We start from the raw sequence: 24,353 nt of genomic DNA on the forward strand, positions 1-24,353 counted from the left end.
CTTCCCTAGGCTCCCAATCTCTACATAAATGTATTAAGTGAACGTGCATTTAGTGACTCCTATGAGCTCAGGAACATGCTACATCTCAGCAGTACTTCACTTCTCTGAAATTCTGTAACATCTTTATTTCCTTCACGGCTTTAAGAAAAATATCTCCTCTTTATTGAGTATATATAGTTAGATACTGTACTGTATGCCTTATATGTATTACTTCATTTAATGAGAAATGTGTGCTATTATCCTCATTTACAGATGAAGAAACCAGTTCCAGAGAGGTTATGTGACATTCACAAGATAATATAACTAGTATGTGGATGATTTGGGATTAGAAACCAGGTCCCAACTGCCTAACCAATACACTACACTTAGCACAAATAAGAAACATGAGGGCCGGCCCCGTGGCTTAGCGGTTAAGTGCGCGCGCTCCGCTGCTGGCGGCCCGGGTTCGGATCCCGGGCGCGCACAGACGCACCGCTTCTCCGGCCATGCTGGGGCCGCGTCCCACATACAGCAGCTAGAAGGCTGTGCAACTATGATATACAACTATCTACTGGGGCTTTGGGGGGAAAATAAATAAATAAATAAAATCTTTAAAAAAAAAAAAAGAAACATGATAATTAATAATAACAGCAACGAACACTCATATAGCAAAAGCATATTCTATACTTAAATCATTTAATCCTTGTAACAATACTAATAAAATGTGTACTATTATTATCCCCATTTTACAGAACAGGAAATTGAAGCACATAAAGGTTGCCATTTATCCAAGGTTACAGGCCAGTAAATGGCAGAGCCAAGATTTGCACCTCAGTGGTCAAGCCCTAGAATTTGAGTTCTTAACTGCTATGCTACTTTTGCCTTTCATAAACTGCCTTATATTATAGTTAATAAGGTACATGTCATATTTCCTCTATGAAATCATAAGCTCTTAGAGAGCAGAGATCAAGTCTTCTGACCCCACTACACCTCAGCATCACATTTTCTCTAACATAGGGACTGGTAAATAAGGGGATACTGGGAGACGCTCTCAGGTCCTAAGGAAGGCTTCTTTGCAATAGTGATGTTTGAGTTGAGCCTTGCCACTGCACTCCAAAATTGTATATCTAATCACTTAGTGCATATTTGGTAGTATCCCCTACTAATCTATAGGTTTATGGGGGCAGGGTTTTTCTTATTTCAAAAAATGTTTGTTGAATAAATACATGAAACTCTTTTACAAAGGGTCATACCTCACAATCCCCACTATCATGGAACCAAAATATAAAAGGGATTCAAAAGCAATTATATAATTTGTGGTAAACTACTTATCAGGCTGTTGAAATAGACAGGAGAGTAGGGGAAGATAGGATAGACAACAAAAACATACATTACTTACACCCAGCAGTAAATATGGGAGCAAAGCAAAACAAAACGGAGAGATGATTTATTTTTCTTAATTCACATATTTATAAATTTTTATTCCTTCAGTTTCTTTCAAGATACCCTCTTCCGTTTGAGCACCTCTTCCTTCGACTTTCACTAAGAAACAGAGACCAGGGGAGTTCATTTATGGGTTGATCCATTTATGAGCTCCACAAATGTCTGTATATTTTGGCAATCCTGTTGACAAGACAGATATACTGAATGACTATAAAGTGCATATCAAAATGCTGAGACTCAGCACCACTTTCCACATTCCTAAGCTTGTGAAACAAGAATTCAGCACTTAATTAGGAGCTTAGCCTAGGAATATCTTTCAACTCTACTACTTTGTCTATGGAACACATACTTCCATAATATGACATCTTTCAAGTACTTAGTGGTTTTTCAGATGTGCATACTCCTAATGACTTGAATAGTTTCACAAGTATACTTTAAACTGAAATTTGAATCCTCCATATAATGATTCTGGGGGGCTTTCAGAGTCATGTGAGCAGTAAATCCTTTTAACAGACCATCTCCTCTTGTCCCCTTTGGGACCAGTCCCACAAACTCTTTAGTCTTTGTCCCTACTACATTTTTTATCTGTCTTACTTTTCTACTCTTTTAACAATGACTCTAATGTTCTTTTTAACTATTGTTCCTTGATTCCTTCATTCTAGACAACTTAAGTGATGTTCCAAAACCCTTCAACAATTAAGCATTCTGAGCTCAAAAAAATACCAAGGAAACGAATGAACAAAGTAATTTTGGATAGCCATAAGTTCTTTTTCTGTAAAACACCACAGAGAGTAAATATTTTAGGCTTGTGGGTCACATAAAGCCTGTCACATATTCAAGTTTTTTGTGTGTCTTGTTTTACTCTTCTAAATGTTTCAAAATGTAAAAGCCATTTTTAGCTTTCAGACAATACAAAAATAGGCCACCTGCAAGATTTGGCCTGTGGGCAGTAGTTTGTCTATCATTATACTAAAGGGCTTAGTTATGCTATTTTAGTTATCAGTAGCACTCAGGGAAGCCTCTGGGAAGTGAAGAGAAGCCTATAGGACATAAAGGAAACCACCATGCTAACATATGGGACAAATACTCCAGGCTAACATGAATAGGTAGTGTAAAATGTCTAAATCAGAAACAAACTTGGCATGGCTGAGGAACAGAAAGGAGGCTGGCGTGGCTGAAGAAAGTATACAAAGAGGAAAATGGTGAGAGATGAGGTCAGAGGTAGGAAGCAGTTGGATTGTGTAGTACCTTGCAGTATGTGATTTTACTCTAAATGTAAAAGAAAGCCTCTGGGTATTGTTTTGTTTTGTTTTTTTATATACAGGGAATAATATAACCTGATTTATGTGTTTAAAAGATTACTCCAATTGCTTGAAAGAGAATAGATTAGAAGAGGGAAGGAGGAAGAAGCAGAGGCAGGGAGACTAGTTAGGAGGTTGTTGTAGCAGTCCAGGCAAAAGATAATGGTTGTGGGATAGAGCCATAACAGTGGACACAGAAAGAAGTAGACAGATTGGATATGTATTCTGGACTCACTGATGGATTAGATGTGAGAACAAACGTAACACCTAGGTTTATCTGACTGAAAGCAACTTGGTAAATAGTGGTTCTATTTACTGAAATGGGGAAGAGGAAGAAGAACGAGTTTGTTTATGTTCATTTGTTGGTGTTGTTTTTGTTGTTGTTTAGAAGGGAGGGGGAAATATGGTTTAGCATGCCTTTGGCCATATTAAGTCTAAAATGCCTATGGGATATCCAAGTGGAAATATTATGTAAGCAACTTGATATACAAGTCTGGAAAACAAATGAGGAAAGGGCCAGAGATAATACACATCTGGTAATCATCAGCTTATGGATGGTATTTTAAGCCATCAGACTAGATGGACTCACATACAAAGAAACTGCAGATAGAGAAAAGGAACTATGACCAAGCCCTGTGGGTTGCCAATGTTTAGCAGACCAGCAGAGAAAGAAGGGAAGTCAAAAACAGAGCAGCTAATGACTTTAAAACACATGGCAGTAACAGCAGTCATAGTAATAATGGTTAACCCTTAGAATACTTATTATGTGCCAAACTACTCATTTGAGTCATTAAATCTTAGAACAACTTTGTGGAGGTAAGCACTATTATCACCATTTTCAAATGAAGAAACTGAAGAACAAAGGATAAACAGCCTGCTCTAGATGACACATCTAAGCAGAGGAAAACCAAAAGGCAAATGAAGGGTCAGGAAAGAGAAGTATTTCAAGAAGCAGAAAATGAAGCCAAATAAGAATAGAGAAATGACCTATGTATTTGAAACCATAGAAATAATTTATGATCATTTCTGTGTTTATTATTGCAGCTGGTTAAGTCTGGACATGTATTTGTCCCCCCTCAATTTCCTCATGGGGTTAGTCTGAGAGATAAGTTAACATATAAAAAGAATTTAAAACAATATCTGGCACACAGTAAAAGCAGCATATAAGTGTTGGCAAGTATCATCATCATCATTATTGAATATTCCATTACCTATGTATGAGCAGACATCTTATCTTTTCTATTATAAATCATTCATGGTTAGTAATCTATTTTTACAGTATCATCCTCTAATAATATGAATATTTAAGACATTGTAGAGATATAGTAAATCATCTGTTCCCAGAAGTTAAAGTCAAGCCACTGCTAACTACTCTTCAAGTGTGACCTTCCATTAAATTAGTATTTACCTCTAACGATCATAAGACCTATACCAAGATCAAAAACTTGAAACATTTGCCTTAGATACTTAAAAATCATTTTAGTGGCTCCTATAACTAGGATAATCCAGTAAGTACCTATCTCAACCAACTACCACCACAATTATCAGGGTCCATGGAACATCAAAAAATCATAACCAAGTAATGCATTGGGGAATAGTCCCTGCTCTAGTAAATCTATTCCATAGAGCCAACACATCACTTCTATTCACATCTCAAGAGAATCTAAATTAAAATATCAATGACAGTCTCATAAGAACTGAAAGAAGAAATTTAGATTAGCAAGAGCCACACTATACCTGAAACAAACAAATACATAAACTATAGCTGGAATTAGCTGTTTAGCAATGGTTCATCATGGCAATGATTTTATAGCAAAAGCCCTCGGGGAGTTAAAAGAAAAAAAACAGCACTGATATACAGTAATCTTTCTCTATTTGGACAACTTTTACAGATGGAATTGAGGTATCTACTAACAGAAAGCAACTAACAGGAAATGCCAACAATGACAAGTAATACGTAAACTTGGTATCACAGTCAGCTGAAATTAAAAGACTCTACACAAAATTCTGAAAAAAAAGTAGCTAAAGAAAAGTAGCTGTGTGACCTGGGACAAGTTATTTAACTTACAATACTATTCATTGGCATTTAACCATGGTCTAGTGCAGGGGTCAGCAAACTTTTTCTGCAAAGGGCCAGAGAGTAAATATGTCAGGCTTTGTAGGTCACATGGTCTCTTTCCCATCTATTGTACTCAACTCTGCCCTTGTAGTGAGAAAACAGCCATAAACAAAAACTTATCCTCATATCACCCGCCTTTTACTCATAAAAGCTGAAATCCAGAAAAAAATTAACTGATGGAAAGTTAGATTTGACTGGGCATTCCTGTGTGATAATAATAAAAAATTAATCATGCTCCCTATAGTTTATATCATTGAAATGAAAAAAAATCATGCCAGCAAATTTGTTAATGCTATTACGGAATTAATGGAATACCACATTTTCAATCTGCACAGATGAAGAAACTAATAAAATTTTTAACTAAACTAATAATGCCATGCTAATGGTTTCCTTTCCAGTTAGAATATAGGTCACAAGAGTGAATCATTCTCACTATAAAAAATATAAAAATAAAAGCTGGATGAACTACAAAATCAATTTGTTAAACCCATAAGACAGCTGAGAACACAAAGAAGTCTAAAGAGACTCAAATCCAGAGAGGGACAAGCCTTTTCTAGGTAAAGAGACAAGTGACTACTTTCAACTCTACAGCCATGGTGAACAAAGGGGCGAACAACCCTATCGACTGATATAATGGACTGAAATCCAGAGGAGCCCCAGAAGTAGAGCTAATCAACACAACCTAAAAATTCTTCCCCATGGAGCTCTCACAGATTATGCAGCAATGTGCATAAATCTAGGAGTAGACTAGGAAGGCAGAGTGGGATCTTCTGGTGAATGGAAAGCCAAGTGCAGGGCTATAAAGAGATCTCTAGAATCTAGCTGTACTTAAATCCCAAGCTCTGTTGTAGGGTGGAGACTGAATCCATCCTCAAAACACTGGAAACCAAAATTAACAATAGCTGTAACCCAGTCCAGATACAATTCAATTCTATGTCAGAGTGAAGACATTAGCCCCTGACCCTTCTGGTCTGTCGGAGGACTTAGCATGTCCTCTTCCAGGAGGAATGAAGTTATAAACTTCATTCTCACTGTTCTTTTTATATATAATGTTCACATACAATAAAAATGAGAGGATGTTCAAAAATTATGAAAATGTGACCCATAGACAAGAGAAAAAAGTCAAAACAAATCCACACAAGACTCAAATGCGGGAATTAGCAAAGACATTAAAATAAATCTTATAAAGATATGTTTGGAAAAATATGGATTTAATTTATTTTGGCAGAGAAATTGAAACTCGAAAAAAAGAGCCAAATGGAAATTCTCAAACTAAAAAATACAATATCTGAAATGAAAAGGTTGCTGAATAGGCTTAACAACAGACAAGACACAGAAAAGATCACTGAATTCAAGAGATCAACAGAACTTACCCAAACTAAAGCATAGACAAAAAAGAATTAAACAAACAAAAAGGTTCATGATTAGAGAGTCAGAGACCTGTGAGGCAATATCAAACAGTCTGGAAAGAGATGAAAAAGAGAATGGGACAGAAGAAATATTTGAAAAGAAAATGCCAGAATTTTTCCAAAATTGATGTAAAACTATACCCACAGACCCAAAAAACTCAACAAATCACAAACAAAATACATAAACAGAAAATTACACCTAGGTACATGTAGTAAAACTAGTAAAATAAAAAATAAAGAGAAAAATCTTAAAAGTATCCAAAGAAAAAGGACATATGACATTCAGGGTAACAAGAATGACAGCTGACTTTTTATCAAAAACAATAGAAGCTAGACAACAACAGATATTATGTTTTAACTGCCGAAAGAAAAACAACCGCCAACCTAGATTTCTAAATCTTACAAAAATATCCTTTAAACATGAAGGTTAAACTAAAGATATTTTCAGACAAGCAAAAGCTGAGAGAACTCATCACCAGCAGGCATACAGGAAATACTAAAGGAATTTCTTCTGACTGAAAGAGAAGAATCTCAAATGGAAGTATGGATCTGCAGGAAAGAATGAAGAGTACTAGAAAATGTTGGGAACAAGATGGGTATGTCCACTCTCACCACTTCTAGTCAGAACTGTACTAGAGATAACAGCCAGTGCCAGGAAGCACTAAAGGCATAAAGAGTGGGAAGGAAGAATTAAAACTATCTTTATTCTCAGATAACATGATATTATACACAGAGGATCCAAAGGAATAGTCAAACTACTAAAACTAATAATTTAATTTATCATGTTCAAATAACACAAGTACAATATACACAAATCAAGTAAATTCTAAATACTAACAAGACTTAACTGGAAAAATGAAATTTAAAAAACAATACCATTTATAATAGAATCAAAAATAGCCAACACTGGGGCCAGCCCCATGGCTTAGCGGTTAAGTGCACGCACTCCGCTACTGGCAGCCCGGGTTCGGATCCCGGCGCGCACCGATGCACTGCTTCTCTGGCCATGCTGAGGCCACATCCCACATATAGCAACTAGAGGGATGTGCAACTATGGCATACAACTATCTACTGGGGCTTTAGGAAAAAAAAAAAGGAGGAGGATTGGCAATAGATGTTAGCTCAGAGCCAGTCTTCCTCAGCAAAAAGAGGAGGATTAGCATGGACGTTAGCTCAGGGCTGATCTTCCTCACACACACACACACACACACACACACAAAATAGCAAACACTTAGCAATAAAGTTAGCAAAAATATGTGAAATACTTCTAACCTAAATACTATGAAATTTTGCTGAAAGAAACTGAAGACAATCTTAAAATACAGAGAGATATATACCATGTTCAAGAATACAAAGACTGGGCCGGCCCAGTGGCACAAGCAGTTAAGTGTGTGCGCTCTGCTGCGGCAGCCCGGGGTTCGCTGGTTCGGATCCTGGGCACGCACTGACGCACCGCTTGTCAAGCCATGCTGTGGTAGCATCCCATATAAAGTGGAGGAAGATGGGCATGGATGTTAGCCCAGGGCCGGTCTTCCTCAGCAAAAAGAGGAGGATTGGCAGATGTTCGCTCAGGGCTGATCTTCCTCACGAAAAAAAAAAAAAAGAATACAAAGACTCAATATTATTAAGATGCAAACTTTCCCCAAATTGATCTATAGATTCAACACAATCCCAATCAAAATCCTAGCAAGTTATTTTGTGAATATATACTGATTATAAAGTTTATATGGAAAGGCAAAAGACCCAGAATAGCCAACATAATATTGAAGAAGAAAAACAAAGTTGGAGAAGCAGACAACAACAGGCCTTCAAGATTTATTATAAAGCTACAGTAATCAATACCGTTGGTACTGCCAAAAGAATAGACAAACAGATCAATGGAACAGAAAACACAGCCCAGAAACAGACCCACACAAATACAGTCAAGAGGTCGCCGACAAAGGAGCAAAGGCAATTCAATGCAGAAAGGACAGTCTTTTCAACAAATGATGCTGGAACAGCAAGACATCTACATGCAAAGAAAATACTTTTATATAGATATAAACCTTACATCTTTCACAAAAATTAACTCAAAATGGATCACAGACTTAAACGTAAAACAAAAACTCCTAGAAGATAGCATAGGGGAAAAATCTAGATAACCTTGGGTTTGGTAATGACTTTTTAAATACAACACCAAAAGTAAAAGCCATAAAAAGATAATAATTGATAAATTGGACTTCATTAAAATCAAATTCTGCTCTGCAAAAAACACCCAAGAGAATAAAACAACAAGCCACAGACTGGGAGAAAATTTTTACAAAAGAAATATCTGATAAAGGACTGGTATTCAAAACATACAAAGAACTCTTAAAATTGAAGGGGGCCAGCCCAGTGATGCAGTGGTTAAGATCGCGTGCTCTGCTTCAGCAGCCCAAGGTTAGCAGGTTCCAATCCCAGGTGCGGACGTACGCACCACTCATCAAGCCGTGCTGTGGCGGTATCCCACATGCAGAATAGAGGAAGATGGGCACAGATGTTAGCTCAGGGATAATCTTCCTCAGCAAAAAGAGGAGGACTGGCAAGGGATGTTGGCACAGGGACAATCTTCCTCACACACACAAAAAAAACTTAACAATAAAAAAACAAACAACCCAGGCCAGATCCGGTGGCCTAATGGTTAAGTTTGGCACACTCTGCTTTGGCGGCCGGGGTTCAGTTCCCAGCATGGACCTACACTACGTGTCTGTCAGTGGCCATGCTGTGGCAGCGGCCCACATACAAAAAAAGGAAGATTGGCAACAGATGTTAGCTCAGGGGAAATCTTCCTCAGCAAAAACAAAACAATTAAAATGGGAAAAAGATCTGGATGCCTCACCAAAGACATACGGATGGCAAATAAGCATATGAAAAGATGCTTAACATCGTATGTCATTAGAAAATTTAAAATTAAAACAATGAGATAGTACAACACACCTAAAACCTAACAGAATGGCAAAAACCCAAAACAATGTAAACACCAAATGCCGGTGAGGACGTAGAGCAACAGGAATTCCCATTCATTGTTGGTAGGAATGCAAAATAGTACAGCTGCTTTTGGAAGACAGTTTGGCAGTTTCTTACATACTAAACATACTCTTACCATACAATCCAGCGATCACACTCCTTGATATTTACCCAAATGAGTTGAAAACTTACGTCCACACAAAAATCTGTACACTGATGTTCACAGCAGCTTTAATCATAACTGTCAAAACCTGGAAGAAACCAAGATGTTCTTCAAAAGGTGAATGGATAAACAAACTACGGTATCATACAATCTAATAGTCAGTGATAAAGAAAAATAAGCTATCAAGCCATGAAAATACAGGGAGGAACCTTAAATGTATATTACTAAGTGAAAGAACCCAATCTGAAAAAGCTTCATACTATATGATTCCCATTATATGACACTCTGGAAAAGGCAAAAATATGAAGACAGTAAAAAGATCAGTGGTTGCCAGGGTTTAGGACGAAGGATGGAAGGATGAACAGGTGAAGCACAAGAGATTTTTACGACAATGAAACTATCTGGTATGATACTATAATGGTGGAGACATGTCTTTACATATTTGTCAAAACCCACAGGATGTACAACACAAAGAGTGAACCCTAATGTAAACTATGGACTTTTTCAATTAATAATAATGTATTAATATTAGCTCATAAATTGTAACAAATAGACCACACTAATGCATGATGTTAACAATAAGGGAAACTAGAGGGATGGGGTGAAGAGGTATAGGGGAACTCTCTGTACTTCCTGCTTAATTTTTCTGTAAACCTAAAACTGCTTTTTAAAAAGAAAGTCTATTAATGAAAAATAAATTTTTAACAAACGTTTATAAAGTCATCAACCCGTACACTCTAAGATTTAGACATTTTACTGTATGTAAATTATACCTTAATTTTCAAAAATGAAATACTAAACAGTTCCTTAGATCTTTTACTTGAAAATGGATATAGGACAAAGGACATGACACATTTATGTTTTTTAAAACAAGATGATACATGTTCTACAAGTGCATATATATGTACATAAGTAAATGCAAAGATAACTAGCTGAAAAGATATATACTAAACTGAAAAGAGCAGCTCTAGGAAGGTAACAGTATGGAAAAACCATTGGAAGAGAACAGGCTGGAAGGATGGGAGTAGTGTGAGTGCACCTAATCTGTATGTCTTAATCTTTGTTAGGAGAATCTACACTAATTTTTTAAGTTGGCTATTTCTAGGTTTTAAGAGTAGGCTTCAGAATTTGAAGAAAAAATTCAAAATGTTTTCTAAACCTTTAAGTATATACAGCCTTGGCATAAATTAACACTGGATGTAGGGTTTTATCTGTAAATATTTCCACACTTACAAGGAATTTTATTTTATTTTTTTTCCCCTTTTTCTCCCCGAAGCCCCAGTAGATAGTTGTATGTCATAGTTGCACATCCTTCTAGTCACTGTATGTGGGACGCCGCCCCAGCATAGCCAGACAAGCAGCACGTTGGTGCGCACCCAGGATCCAAACCCAGGCTGCCAGTAGCAGAGCGCACACACCCAACCGCTAAGCCACAGGGCCAGCCCCTACAAGGAATTTTAAATCACTCAATTGTGACTGACCAGGCAAGGAAAAAGCACTATTTGCTGAGTCCTAGTTTATCAATAATTCCATCCCTACAATGATTATGGTATTTCCATTGTATCCTCCTCTTTCATTACTTAGCTGACTCCTAGACCCCTCCCCCTACCAAAAAACAAAAAAAAAAACCTAGGGTACAGTATGACACTCTGATGAACATTACACCAGCAAAATTGCAACACAACATTCAACAGCATCCATTATTTCAGAATATGCAAAGAACTGATCTGAGATATGCTATTATGACATAGATAGACTAATAATGTACCAGACCATCAAAACTATCCCATGCTTGTCTTTTCTTTCTCATATTCTTTTCCACTATGCCTTTCTCTAGATAAAACTTACCTTCTATTCTGTTCTGTTGTTTGGGTTTTCACTACTGCTGTTATGGACTGAACTGTGTTCCTCAAAAATTCATAAGGGGTTGAAGCCCTAACCCCTAATATGACTGTATTTGGAGGTAGGACCTTTAAAGAGGTAATTATGGTTAAATGAGGTCATCAGGGTAGGACCCTAATCCAATAGGACTAGCGTCTTTATAAAAAGAAGAGTCACCAAGGATGCATGTGTACAGAGAAAAGGCCATGTGAAGACACAGCAAAAAGTAGCCATCTGCAAGCCAAGGAGAGGCCTTAGGAGAAACCAAAGCTGACAACACCTTGATCTTGGACTTTCAGCTTCCAGAACTGTGAGAAAATAAAATTCTGTTGTTTAAGTCACCCAGTCTGTGGTATTTTGTTATGGCAGCCCTAGCAAACTAATACAACTATATAGCAGTCTTTGGTACACAATTATTAATACACCCTAACTTGGCACTGTATTATAATGAACTCTATAGGTTACTAACTCTAGTTTTCTGCCATTGCCTAAGAAGTACAATGACCTGTGCCTAGTTGTCAATGTATGACTTTCTTTTTCCAACAGAGCTTCAAATATACTCAAGTTCCTTTCTCTTCCATCCTCTCGATGGTAATCATGTCTGTCTGATCTCTGCTCTTAGTATTTACCACTGTCAGAGGTCTATTCTCCAACACACTACCAAATTTGTAATCTGACGTATTTGCCACTTGGACACCTTTTTCCCCCCTCACTCACTCCTTTACCAGGTGCTTCATGTATACTTCTTAGCCTTGGGACTGTTGACATTAGGCACTTAGAAGCATCACCAACCAATGAGAGCACTTCCACTCAGTGAACAAACCAATACATGCTGGTTTCTGCCAATTATTTATCTTATTGCTCACACTAGTAGGCAATTTTTTTCTGACTGTTGCAGCTGTTTCTTGAGTTGGGAAAATTCAAATGTTAACTCTAAGTAGCTTATCAAAGTGAAAAAACACTGCTCTTCAACTACTATCTAAAGAGACTCCAGGGGCCGACCCTGTGGCATAGTGGTTAAGTGCACACGCTCTGCTGCTGGCGGCCCAGGTTCGGACCCCAGGCATGCACCAATGCACCACTTGTCAGGCCACGCTGTGGCGGCGTCCCACATAAAGTGGAGAAAGATGGGCATGGATGTTAGCTCAGGGCCAGTCTTCCTCAGCAAGATGAGAAGGATTGGCATGGATGTTAGCTCAGGGCTGAACTTCCCCATCAAAAAAAAAAAAAAATGCAGACTGTCCGATAATTATTAATATCTCAAAGGCTAAAATCAGAAAAAAAAAAAAGAAAAGAGTCCAGCTTTTATATCAACAAAGCATGTGCTAACAGCTGATTTTTCTACTTACATTAATATGTCTGCGCTCATTTATCCAGTCATCCAGTCTCCCTTCTCTTACCAACAATGTGCATATTTGCAAAGAACAGCCTTCCAAAGGTCGGAGTATGATCAGAGAATAGAGTACTCCTTACCAACTTACTCAAAAATTAAGCCTAAAATTTTGTTCTCATTTGAATGTTACCCTGAACAACTAACACTTCAAAATACTCATCAAATATTGCCTTACTGCCTCAAAAGTCAAAACATTACAGAAAAATGGATCATTTTTATTCCTTTAAGATCTTGACCTTACCAACAGCAATGTTGCCAGATCACTTAGAGAAAAATTCAATCTTACAAGTTTTCTTGGGTTTTGGTCTTTTTAAAAAGGTGCCATCATTCACCATGTGTCAAAAACTATATGGTGCCAACAGCTTCAACTGGGATTCTAAACAGTCTTACCTCTACTTTGTTAAACTGTGCAATAACAATGCTAAATTAATAACTTATGAAGAGTGAGTACTCATGAAAAGAAGTTACCAGTTTTATATAAAATAAAAGTGCAAGTTAATCATTATTTTACTGCATGGTAATTAAAATCAGATAGATAACAAACCACAAATTACTTATTAGCACACCAGTAAAATTTTAGCTATTCTGAACTTTTAGAGAAATCATTCCAGAAATCTAAGTCTTGCAACAAATCGGAATTTCAGCTCTTTAAGCATTCGAAGTTGTTGTTTTCAAATACTCTGGATGAAATTATTTCTAGAACATACTTCTAACTTTATATCTTTTTAAGCAGAGTATACTGAAAATAATTTATTCATTTCTTAAGAATTTGGAATCTTGTAATAAATGTCAATTTTTATATGATACAGTAATATTCACAGAAACTACTGACATAGATTAGCAAGGTTGTGTGTCCCTATCCTCAATATCACCAGATTGGCTTATTTTTAGTTTATAGAAAAGCTTTTCATGCTGTCAGCATAACAACCTACAAATGTCCCTCTGTTCTCATTGCTGCTTCTAATCCACATGACCTTAGAAACCAAATACTTATTTGAATTGTCTAAAACAAGACAAACCTCTAAATGAAAGCCTGAGGGACTCTCATATAAGTATAGAAATGTTAACCATATATTTCCATAAAATCTCCATTAACCATTTAGAGACTTTTTTTTTTTGCAATATAATTTTGTGGGAAAAACATGGGCTTTATAGTCACACAAGGGTTCAGATCCTACTTTTAGCACTTACTAGCTGTGTAATCTTGGGTAAATAATAAACCATGTTCCCTAAATGTTTGCATACTTGTTAAAAGATAACACCATCATCACCTAACTCATAGTTGCTATGAAATTAAATGTGATAATGCATATAAAAAACAATGACTGCTACAAAGTAGGTGCACAATTGAAAGGTCAACATTCATCTTTGATTCATATAGTTAACACGGCAAATTTACTAAATTTTATTGTCTTTTATAGAGTCAATAAAATTTTCCATTTCTTTTCCAACATTTTTTAGCTCTCAAGTATCTATATATGGTGTTAGTTTTCCTTGCCAAATAGCTTTTGAGTATTTTATGCCTTTCTTGTCCTCTGTAACTGAGACACTTCTCCTGCATGGCCCAAGCAGCAGAAATCCTCATGACGGTACTGCGAACATGGGAAAGAATGTGCAATCCCAACTGCTCACACTCCTAGATCATAAATAAGCTTCCTAAAGTCAAAGTCGCTGTCTGCTACTTACTAGTAATATAACTTTGGGACAAGCTACTCTATCTCTCTGAGCCTTAATTTCTTCATATTCAAAAAAGAATATCAATCTCCAATAATATAGTCAATTTCTTAGAACAAAACACCCACTGAGTTTTTTTTAACTAAATAAAATAGAAAATATATATCCTTAAACGTATCAAAGAGCTGACAATACAGTAAGGAATTATAAGGCCAAAACATAAGAAAGGGCAGGAATTCAGAAAGGTAAGCAGAGAGCTAAAGGCAAGTTAGCTCCTGAACAAAGCCAACTTGGGCTTAGGTTTTCACAGTCTCATAAAGTCAGAAGCCAATGGGCCGGCCCTGTGGCTTAGTGGTTAAGTGCGCGTGCTCCACTGCTGGCCGCCCGGGTTCGGATCCCGGGCGTGCACGGACGCACCGCTTCTCTGGCCATGCTGAGGCCGCGTCCCACATACAGCAACTAGAAGGATGTGCAGCTATGACATACAACTATCTACTGGGGCTTTGGGGGAAAAAATAAATAAATAAACATTTAAAAAAAAAAAAAAAAAAAGAAGCCAAGCCCAGGACCCACCCTAGGTAGTGAGTATGACAGCCGACCCTATACCATATGACTGGAACTCATAAAATGAACCAAAGTAAACCTGTCCCATTCTAACCTATCCCCTAAGAACTGAATGGAAAGCTGCTTTGACACTGAGCTGTAAAGGAAAAGGGGAAGGAGATTTCCTGACAAGTTATAACTTTTTCTGTAAAAGGCCAGATATAAATACTTTAGGCTTTAGAGGCCACATGATCTCTGTTGCAACCATGCAACTCTGTCGTCATAGCATGAAAACAGGCAATATAGAAACAAATGAGCATGGCTGCGTTCCAATAAAATTTTATTTACGGGCACTGAAATTTGAGTTTCATGTACTTTTCACATGTTGCAAAATATTTTTCTTTTTTTCCAATCATTTAAAAATGTAAAAACCATTCTTAGCTTGCGACCTTATAAAAACAGGTGGCACAGGCCACAGTTTGCCTTGAGTTATAACCACAAGACACACACTGCCACCTCAGTTACCACTACCCTACACACACACACACACACACACACACACACACACAGATTTGTGGTCCTAATTCACATCACCTGGATGATGGAAAAAAAAAAAAACCCAGGTTATAGGCATCTAGAATATGCAGGTGCAAATGTCACAAATAACATCCCAAGAAAAGGCATTATTTAGACCAAATAAGAAGGAAACAAAGCACCACCAATGAGAGCAAGCAAACAAAGGATAGAAACAGATCTGCAAAAATTTTCAGATATTGAATATGATCATACACAAAATATAAAATAACTGCTTACTAATGTTTAAAGCAATAAACAAGCCTGGAAAATATCTGAAAGAGACAAGAACCATAAAAAATGATTTGGAAGATTTGAAAAAGAATTAAAAAGAACTTCTAAATTGTAAAACACAACAATTGAAATTAAAAATAAAATGGAATAGGGGTTGGCCCCATGGCCTAGTGGTTAAGTTTGGCGTGCTCCACTTTGGCAGCCCAGGTTCGGTTCCCGGGTGCAGATCTACACCACGTGTCAGCAGCCATGTTGTGGCAGCAACCCACATACAAAATAGAGGAAGACTGGCACAGATGTTAGCTCAGGGTGAATCTTCCTGAAGCAAAAAAAGGAAGACTGGCAATTGATGTTAGCTCAGGGCAAATTTTCTTCAGTAAAAATAAATAAATAAATAAAAATAAAATAAAATAAAATGGAATAGTTGAAGAGAAATTAGTGAACTAAAAGACATATTGGAAGAAATTACCCATAGTGAAAGCAGAAAAACATAAAAAAAACAAGGTTAAGAAACATGTAAGAAAGAGAGAAATTCTAACATATACGTAAATTGGAGATCCAGAAAAAGAAAAGAAGAGCCCTGAAATAGTAACATCGTGTTCTTCGAAAACAAACAGAAATCAGTAACAAAAAGATGACTAGGAATAACAAATAGTATCTTTCACACCAATATATATCCCATCCCATATACCCTTTTACAATGTGATGTTGACGCTTTTCCCCATGTTCTCTCCCCCTTGAACTTGGATGGACCTTCATAACTGTCTCAACCAACAGAATGCACTGAAGTGAGGCTGAGTAGCTTCCGAGGCTAGGTCAGAAACAAGAACATGGCTTCTACCTGGCACTCTCTCCCTCAGGAATTCCAGCAGTCATACCATAACAAAATCTAAAAAGCCCCATGAAAAAATCCATAAGGAAAGCAACTGAGGCAGAACCGCCAAGCTGAACCGCTCCTGAATTCCTGACCCACAAAAACTGTAAACAATAATAAGCCACTAAGTTTTGGACTTAATTTGTTATGGTGCAATAAATAACTAACATACTAGGAAATACATAATTGTACATTTAAAAATATAGTCCTATTTTGGTGGTGAACACGATGCAGTTTATACAGAAGTAGAAATATAATGATGTACACTTGAAATTTATATGTTATAAACCAATGTGACCTGAATAAAATAAATAAATATATAGTCCTATATAATCCCTGTGACAAATACGTAAATAAAAAATATTTTTAACTAAACTATAACAGAAATACTACATTTCAAAACTTGAGAGATGCAGCTAAACCAATACTTTACAGGGAAATTTATAACCCTAAATAGGTATGATAGAAAAAAACAACAATTAGGAAACTGTCCATTCAAGAAGATAGAAAAGAATAGCAAAATAAACCCAGGACAAGTAAAAGAAAATAACAGAAATGAGAAATAAAAAGAAAACATACAATACAAAGGGCCAACAAAGCCAGAAGTTGGGTCTTTGAAAGAACTAAAGTTGGCAAACCTCTGACAATAACGATGAGGAAAAAAAAAAGAGAAAGGGATCACGAACGAAAAAGGGGGCAAAAACTACCCATGCTGCAAACATTACAACGGTAAGAGGATTTAATTTAGATGAAATTGAAAAAAAATCCTAAAAAATATATAACTTAGTAAAACTTACTCAAGAAGACACAGAAAACCTGAACGGTCCTTAAAAAAAAAAAAAAAACTTAATGACTCTATAATAAAAAAGTCTTCCCACAAAGAAAACTCCAGAGCCACACTGCCTTACCAGCAAGTTCTCCCAAATACTCAAGGAATATATAATCCAATCTTAAATAAATTCTTCCCAATTCTTTTTATGAGGCTGGCATAACTGAAATCAAAAAATAGAGCAAGGACCAATAAGAAAGAAAAATCATAAGCCAATTCTACTTCCGAACTTGTATGCAAAAATCCCAAAGAAATATTAGCAAACAAAATCCAGCAATGTAAGTAAAATATACTATAAATTAAGTTAGGTATATCCCAAGAAAGCAAAGATAAATCTGATATTAATATCAGAAAGCCAATTAATATAATCAACTATATTTTAAGAAATCCATAAAAATTCAATATTTATTCATGTCTCCAAAGAAGTCTTAGCGAAGCAGGAATAGAAGAAAACTTCCTTAATTTGATAAAAGGTATCTACAGCAATACTTAATGGGGAAAGGGTGAACATTTTTCCTTTGAGATAGGAACAAGACAAGAATATTCCCTATCTACTTCTATCAACATTATACTGGAGGTCGTAGGCAGCACAGGAAAGTAAGACAAAATAATAAAAGGTATAAAGACTAGAAAGAAACAAAACTCTTATTATTTGCATATGACACAACTGTGTATACAGAAAATCTGGAAGAATCTACAGATAATCTCTTATTAATTCTATAATTTAACAGATACAATTTGATATCAGTTCTATATTTCTATATACCAGCAACAAACAATTAGAAAATAATCTTTTAAAGGTATCACTACTTACAATGCATCAGAAAATATGAAGTGCTTAGGAATAAATCTAACAAATAATGTACAAAACCTCTACTGAAAAAATGAGACTATTATGAATCATTACAAAAACAGAAAGATATCCACGTTCATAGACTAGAAGACTCAATGTTGGAAAAATGTCAGTTCTCCCTAACCTATAGAGTCAATTCAATCTCAATAAAAATTCCAAATGTTTTTTTGTTGGGGTTTTTTTTGTGGAATTTGACACAGTGATTCTAAAATATATATGCAAGTGCAATGGGCCAAAAACAGCCAAGACTCTCCTGAAGAACAACAGCAAACTGGGAAGACTTACTTTACCAGATATCAAAACTTATAAAGCTGCAAGTAGTTAAGACAGTGTGTCACTAGGACAGGAATAGACAAATAGACCAGTAGAACAGAGGAGCAAGCCCAGAAACAGAACTACACAAAAATGGATACTTCATACATGTCAGATGTGGCATGGCAGATAAGTGGAGAAAAGATGAACTTTTCAAAATCGATGCTGGGACAATCAAGTATCCATTTGGGATGGGGGTGGATGAAACTGGATCTCACACTGTTTACAAAATCTATTCCAGGTAAAGACCAAATTTGTGAAAGATTAAAACTTAAAAGCTCTTAGAAGATAATATAGGAGAACATCTTCCCTCAGCCTAGGAAAGAGTTTCTTTAAAAGGATTCAAGAACTGCTAGCCAGAGTTGATAAATTCAACCATACTAAAACTGAGAAATTCTGTTGCTCAACAGGCACCATAGAGGGTGAAATAACAAGCCAAAAACAGAAGATACTTGTAACAGGTATAACTGAAGGACCAATAACCAAAACACACAACACACACAGAATTTCTAAAAATCAGTAAGAAAAGCAGAGGCTAACTAACAGAAAAAAATTGGGCAAACAACTTGCACAGGCACATCACATAAGAAGAAAACTCAAAGACTATGAAAAGATATTCAACTTCATTAGTAATCATGGAAATGCAAATTAAAATCATGAGATACCATCACATCTTTCAGATTAGCAAAAATTAGAGTCTGACAATACCAAGTGCTGAGAATGTAGAGCAATGGGAATGCTCATACATTGTGTTGGTGGAGGTACAAATTGAAATAATAATTTTGAAAAACACTTTGCCATTATCAGAGTTAAATATGTGCATGCCTCGCAACCCAGCAACTCCATTCCTAGAAATTCTAGAGAAACATTTGTGCAGTTGCACAAGAGCACTGTTTGTATAACAGCAAGAAACTGAAATCAACTCAAATGTCCATCAAAACTAGAATGAATAAATTGTAGTATAATCATACAATGGAATACTTTAGCACAATGAAATCTAATGAATTATGGCTAACTACAACAACTTGGAATTAACTTCACAAATGCTTAACTAAGTTTTTAAAGTCACAAAAAATACTCATATTTAGTACAAAAATCAGGAAAACTAAACTATATTGTTTAAGGATATATAACCTGGTATTTAAAATTATGAAGCAAAGTAAGAAAAAGATAGTCACAAAGGTCAGGATAACAGCTACCTCCACAGAGGGGAATATGTTGACAAGGGTAAAGGGAGGGTGACATAAGGGAGAGGCAATTCTGGTTTGTTGACCTGGGTAATGACAACACAAATATTCACTTCACAATTTTCTTTAAACTGTACAACGTATTCACTCTCCTGTATACATTAATAAAAGGAAAAGTATCAACTGCACGTTTGCTACAGTAATTTAATAAATAAAGCAACCTACGTAAGTCCGGTACCTAGTGTGCAGTAAAAAAAAAAAAAGCTACTATAATTACATAATTTTTTGTATCTTCCAAAGTGCCCACCACAACAAGTGGTAGATGCTCAAATATTTTGTTTAATAAATGAAATAAATCCCTTTCAATCACTGGGGTAAAGGACAATTTAGACCTGAATGGTTAGGTTCCCTAACTTTCAATTTCTATTTCACAAGCCCTAGAGCTTTAATTCTTTGTACCCTAACAGGTACCCTTTCCTCTCCCTTTAGTATTCCTGATCTCTTAATCTTTAAACTCATAGTATACATCTTATTTGCCTTACTAGACCGTTAAGTAGCTGTCCACTAAGTGCTTGGAATCCTATAATCTGAGAAATTTAAAGCAAAAAGACGAAAAAGAAAGGCTAAAGTTAAGGAGAGGGGAAATTGTGGGAAAAAACAGCGAAGACAGAACTTGAGTTATCCTTACATGAAAACACCCAGGACCTCTGGTTTTCAGTTCCAACACTTCAAGGAGCCAGGAAGCACAGGGAGACAAAGCAGGTAAATCATCTATTGTCCCTTCTGATCCAGGTACCATAAAACAATTAAAGCAGATTAACATTCATATCAATCACCTAACAGCTAGGGGCAAGAAAATGTACCTATGTCCCAAAATATATCTACGTCTCCAGAAATTCTCTTAACAACAACAAAAAAACACACAACAACAAAGCGCCCTCAGATTATAAGGCTCTATGGAACAAACCAACTCCTTGTCAATTACTTGGGGAAGAAATTTTATTTTTTAAATAATTTATTCAACATGCATTACTTATTTATAGTTCAAAAGATTAAACACCCATCAGATCCAGACTCATTAATAAAATTATGGTATATCAACGCAATAGAATATTATGCCTCCATAGAAAAGAATGAGAAAGATCTGTATGTACCAACATGGAACGCTCTCCAGAATACACTGTTAAGTATAAAAAAAAAAAACCAAGAGGTACAGAACAGTAAATGTAGTATCTTACCATTGATGTATGAAAGAAGAATACACACATACACATACATTTTATTTTTGAAAGAAAAAAATACTGTAATGATCAGAAATCTACAAAAATGGTTATCTATAGGGGAGCAAGGAAAAAACAGAGTAGAAGGGATGGGGATAAAAATGAGATTTCTACATATTCCTTTTCATTTGGTTTCTCCTTTTGAACTACATAAGTGTTTTACATACTCAAAGGGTAATATTAAATCAAAAAACAGATGAAGCAAACCCTAAAATGAAAAACAAATGGACCTAACTACATATCAAATGGTAACAATCACACTGAGAAAATAATGACTTCAAGTGACTTTTGAATATCGTACCAACAATAAGTATATCCTTAGTGAAAAAGATTCTGAGGACAAAATGAAATGCAAAGAAATCTTAAACTTCACTCAGTAGTTTTATTTATTTTGAAGCTACTTTAGGTATACTTAGAAAAAAGCCAAATATATAAATGTTAATAAAAACTAAGATTTTCAATGTAAAAGAGATTAAAACTAAAATAATTTAAAAAAAAGATGAAGAAAGAAACCTACAATGTTAAATTTGAACTAGAATTATCAATATGACCTCATGCTTTTTTTCCCCTCCTGACAAGGCCTAGAAACAATGACAGCCGCATAACAAGAAGAATACTTAGCATCCAAGTTTCTAAATGTCATCCTCCACTATAAAGAGGCAGAGCTCCTTGGAGAAATTGCTAGTTCTATCCTAAGCAGGAAAAGCTCACGGCAAACCAAGATACCTTGTAAGGTATCGAAGGTAAGGAATCACTCAAAGACTAATAATGGGTTCATGCAAAAAGAACTCAGGAGTCTATTTGAAGGGTCTCCCAATGTCCTTATTTGAGACAATTTAAGCATCAAAAAGAAAATGTCTGTAACTAACTGTATGCGACAAATAAAAATCCAAGAGACCATTAAAAAACTCACTTGTCACCACTGTAGATCACTATTAGACCAACTCCTCACTCTGAAAATTAGAGGGGAAAGAATTAAGCATCTATTTACTCTGCCCTTTTAAGAGGAACTGTAGTTCACTCCCAGTTGATAAAGGTTATAAAGCTCTTGTTAGCTTGAAGAATGACAGCTAACGAATGTAAAAGAATTACAGAATTAGAAAAATCACCATTTTTCAACCTTCAATTAAATAAGTGATTTGTCTAAGGCTCAACAAAGGATGCTAAAATTATTAGGTAAAGAATATTGAAGAATGCAATATTTGTACGGTACCAAAGTATCACCCCCACAGATTACTGTACTTGATGATCATGGGAGGAAAAAATACACTTTTACAATGGAGAGAGATAGCAAACACCACCTTAAACCTCATAAAACTTAGATCACTAATAGTGACATTATGCACTTCCCATAGTATGCAACATGAAATGTAACATCACCTATGAAGTATTCTTGCCAAAACTTTTTAACATGCATCTAATCAAGCCTTTAAAATATAACTTACAGTTTACAGGGTACACAGGGAACAGAGAAATAAGTTAAACAAAAGCACAAAGAAACAATCAGGTAACTCTAGAAAACAGGCCATTCTACAAGATAATGATCTGGTCTTGTCAAAGAAATTTCAATATCATAAGAAAGGGGAGTGAAGGAAAGAACTTTTCTAGATGAAAAGAGACTAAAAAGATAATCAAATGCGATGCAAAAATCTTGATTGAATTCTGGTTTGAAAAAATCATTTTATGGGACAATTGGGAAAATTTAAATATAGATTGAATACTAAATGTTATTAGGAAATTACTGTTATTTTTCTTAGGTGTTGGCAATGGCACTGTGGGGATGTGGAGTATATCTATTTTCGTAGGAAACATATGCTAAAGTATTTTGAAGTAAATATCATAATATTCGCAACTTTCAAAAGGTTCAGTAGAAATATATACACAGGGCCAGCCCCGTGGCTTAGCGGTTAAGTGCCAGCGCTCCGCTGCTGGCGGCCTGGGGTTCGGATCCCAGGCGCGCACCGACGCACCGCTTCTCTGGCCACACTGAGGCCGCGTCCCACATACAGCAACTAGAAGGATGTGCAGCTATGACATACAACTATCTATTGGGGCTTTGGGGGGAAAAAATAAATAAATAAAATAAAAAAAAAAAGAAATATATACACACACACATAGAGAACAATAAAGCAAATATGGATGGTGTATTGGTAACTTCTGAATCTAGGTGGCAGATATATCAACATTCTTTGTTCTATTCTTTCAACTTTTCAATAGTTTCTAAGTTTTTTATTATAAAAAAGTAGGGGGAGACAGGATGAGAACTAAAAGAAGGTAGAGTTGCAAAAGCAAGTAAGGAAAAAATATAACCTAAAAATCATTTATAAACACATATTTACATAGTCACCTGAAGAATCTTCACCCTTACATAAAAAAAAGGGGGGATTACTCAGCCCACTATCATCCAATCAATCTAAGTAAACAGATTTCAAACAAATACTTACACACTACAAACAGCAATAGTACTATAATCTGTCAATGATTTAAGGAATGTTTGTCATTGGCAAACAGAACATTTTGTTATGATACCTAACACTGAATCAAAACACATTCTAACATCCATTCATCTTATAAACTAAGACATCAAGAAAAGCATTTCTTTGAAATTTTTTGAATTGAAAAATATGATCACACTTGAAAGATAGCTAGCAGACTACCCTTCTAAGGATTTACTTCTATTTGCAACAAACTTTGATTAGCCATTTATTCTAAACGCCACATAATGAATTCTTTAAATTCTTGATCTTGTATTTAAAGAGGGCCGGCCCCATGGCTTAGCGGTTAAGTGCACACGCTCGGCTGCTGGCGGCCAGGGTTTGGATAGCGGGCGCGCACCAACACACCGCTTCTCCGGCCATGCTGAGGCCGCGTCCCACATACAGCAGCTAGAAAGATGTGCAGCTATGACATACAACTACCTACTGGGGCTTTCGGGGAAAAATAAATAAAATAAAATTATAAACAAATAAATAAATAATAATAAAAAAATAAACATAAGAAATAGATATTCTCAAGGGGAAAAGGAAGACTTGTTGGGTATCAACTATGTGCTTGGTGCTTTACATAAAGTGTTTAATGATAATCTTATGAGGTAAATATTCTCATTTAAAAGATGAACATCTTGAAGCTCAGAAATGTTAAGTGACTTGCTGATAAATGACAGCTCATAAGTGATGAGGCTGGAAACTGAATTAAGGTCTGTTGGAAATCCAGGTTTGAAAGTCCATATTCTTTCCACTTAATTGGACTTAATGGATTTAATATTTACAGACAGAGAAGCCCATGTAAGAAAAAAGTATGTTTAAAAGAATACCTTCGGGC

General features: G+C 35.9%; 1 protein-coding gene across 17 annotated transcripts in view; it reads right to left on the reverse strand.

Moving 5' to 3' along the window:
* MYO9A (myosin IXA) overlaps positions 1 to 24,353 on the reverse strand; it is a 278,567-nt gene that overhangs the window by 247,857 nt on the left and 6,357 nt on the right. For 6 of the 17 annotated variants that reach the window (XM_058541989.1, XM_058541995.1, XM_058541997.1 and 3 more), the window contains exons 2-3: positions 9,373 to 9,487; positions 7,589 to 7,830 (exon numbers count right to left, since the gene is read on the reverse strand). The exons of 3 other annotated variants lie outside the window; for them this stretch is intronic. The gene's annotated coding sequence lies outside the window, so the exon portion shown is untranslated. Of the gene's footprint in view, positions 1 to 7,588; positions 7,831 to 9,372; positions 9,488 to 24,353 lie in introns of those variants that run through there. 8 more of the 17 variants (XM_058541984.1, XM_058541983.1, XM_058541988.1 and 5 more) reach the window with 7 other exon arrangements.

Source organism: Diceros bicornis, chromosome 5 (assembly GCF_020826845.1).
Source record: "Diceros bicornis minor isolate mBicDic1 chromosome 5, mDicBic1.mat.cur, whole genome shotgun sequence".
Lineage (NCBI taxonomy): Eukaryota > Metazoa > Chordata > Mammalia > Perissodactyla > Rhinocerotidae > Diceros > Diceros bicornis.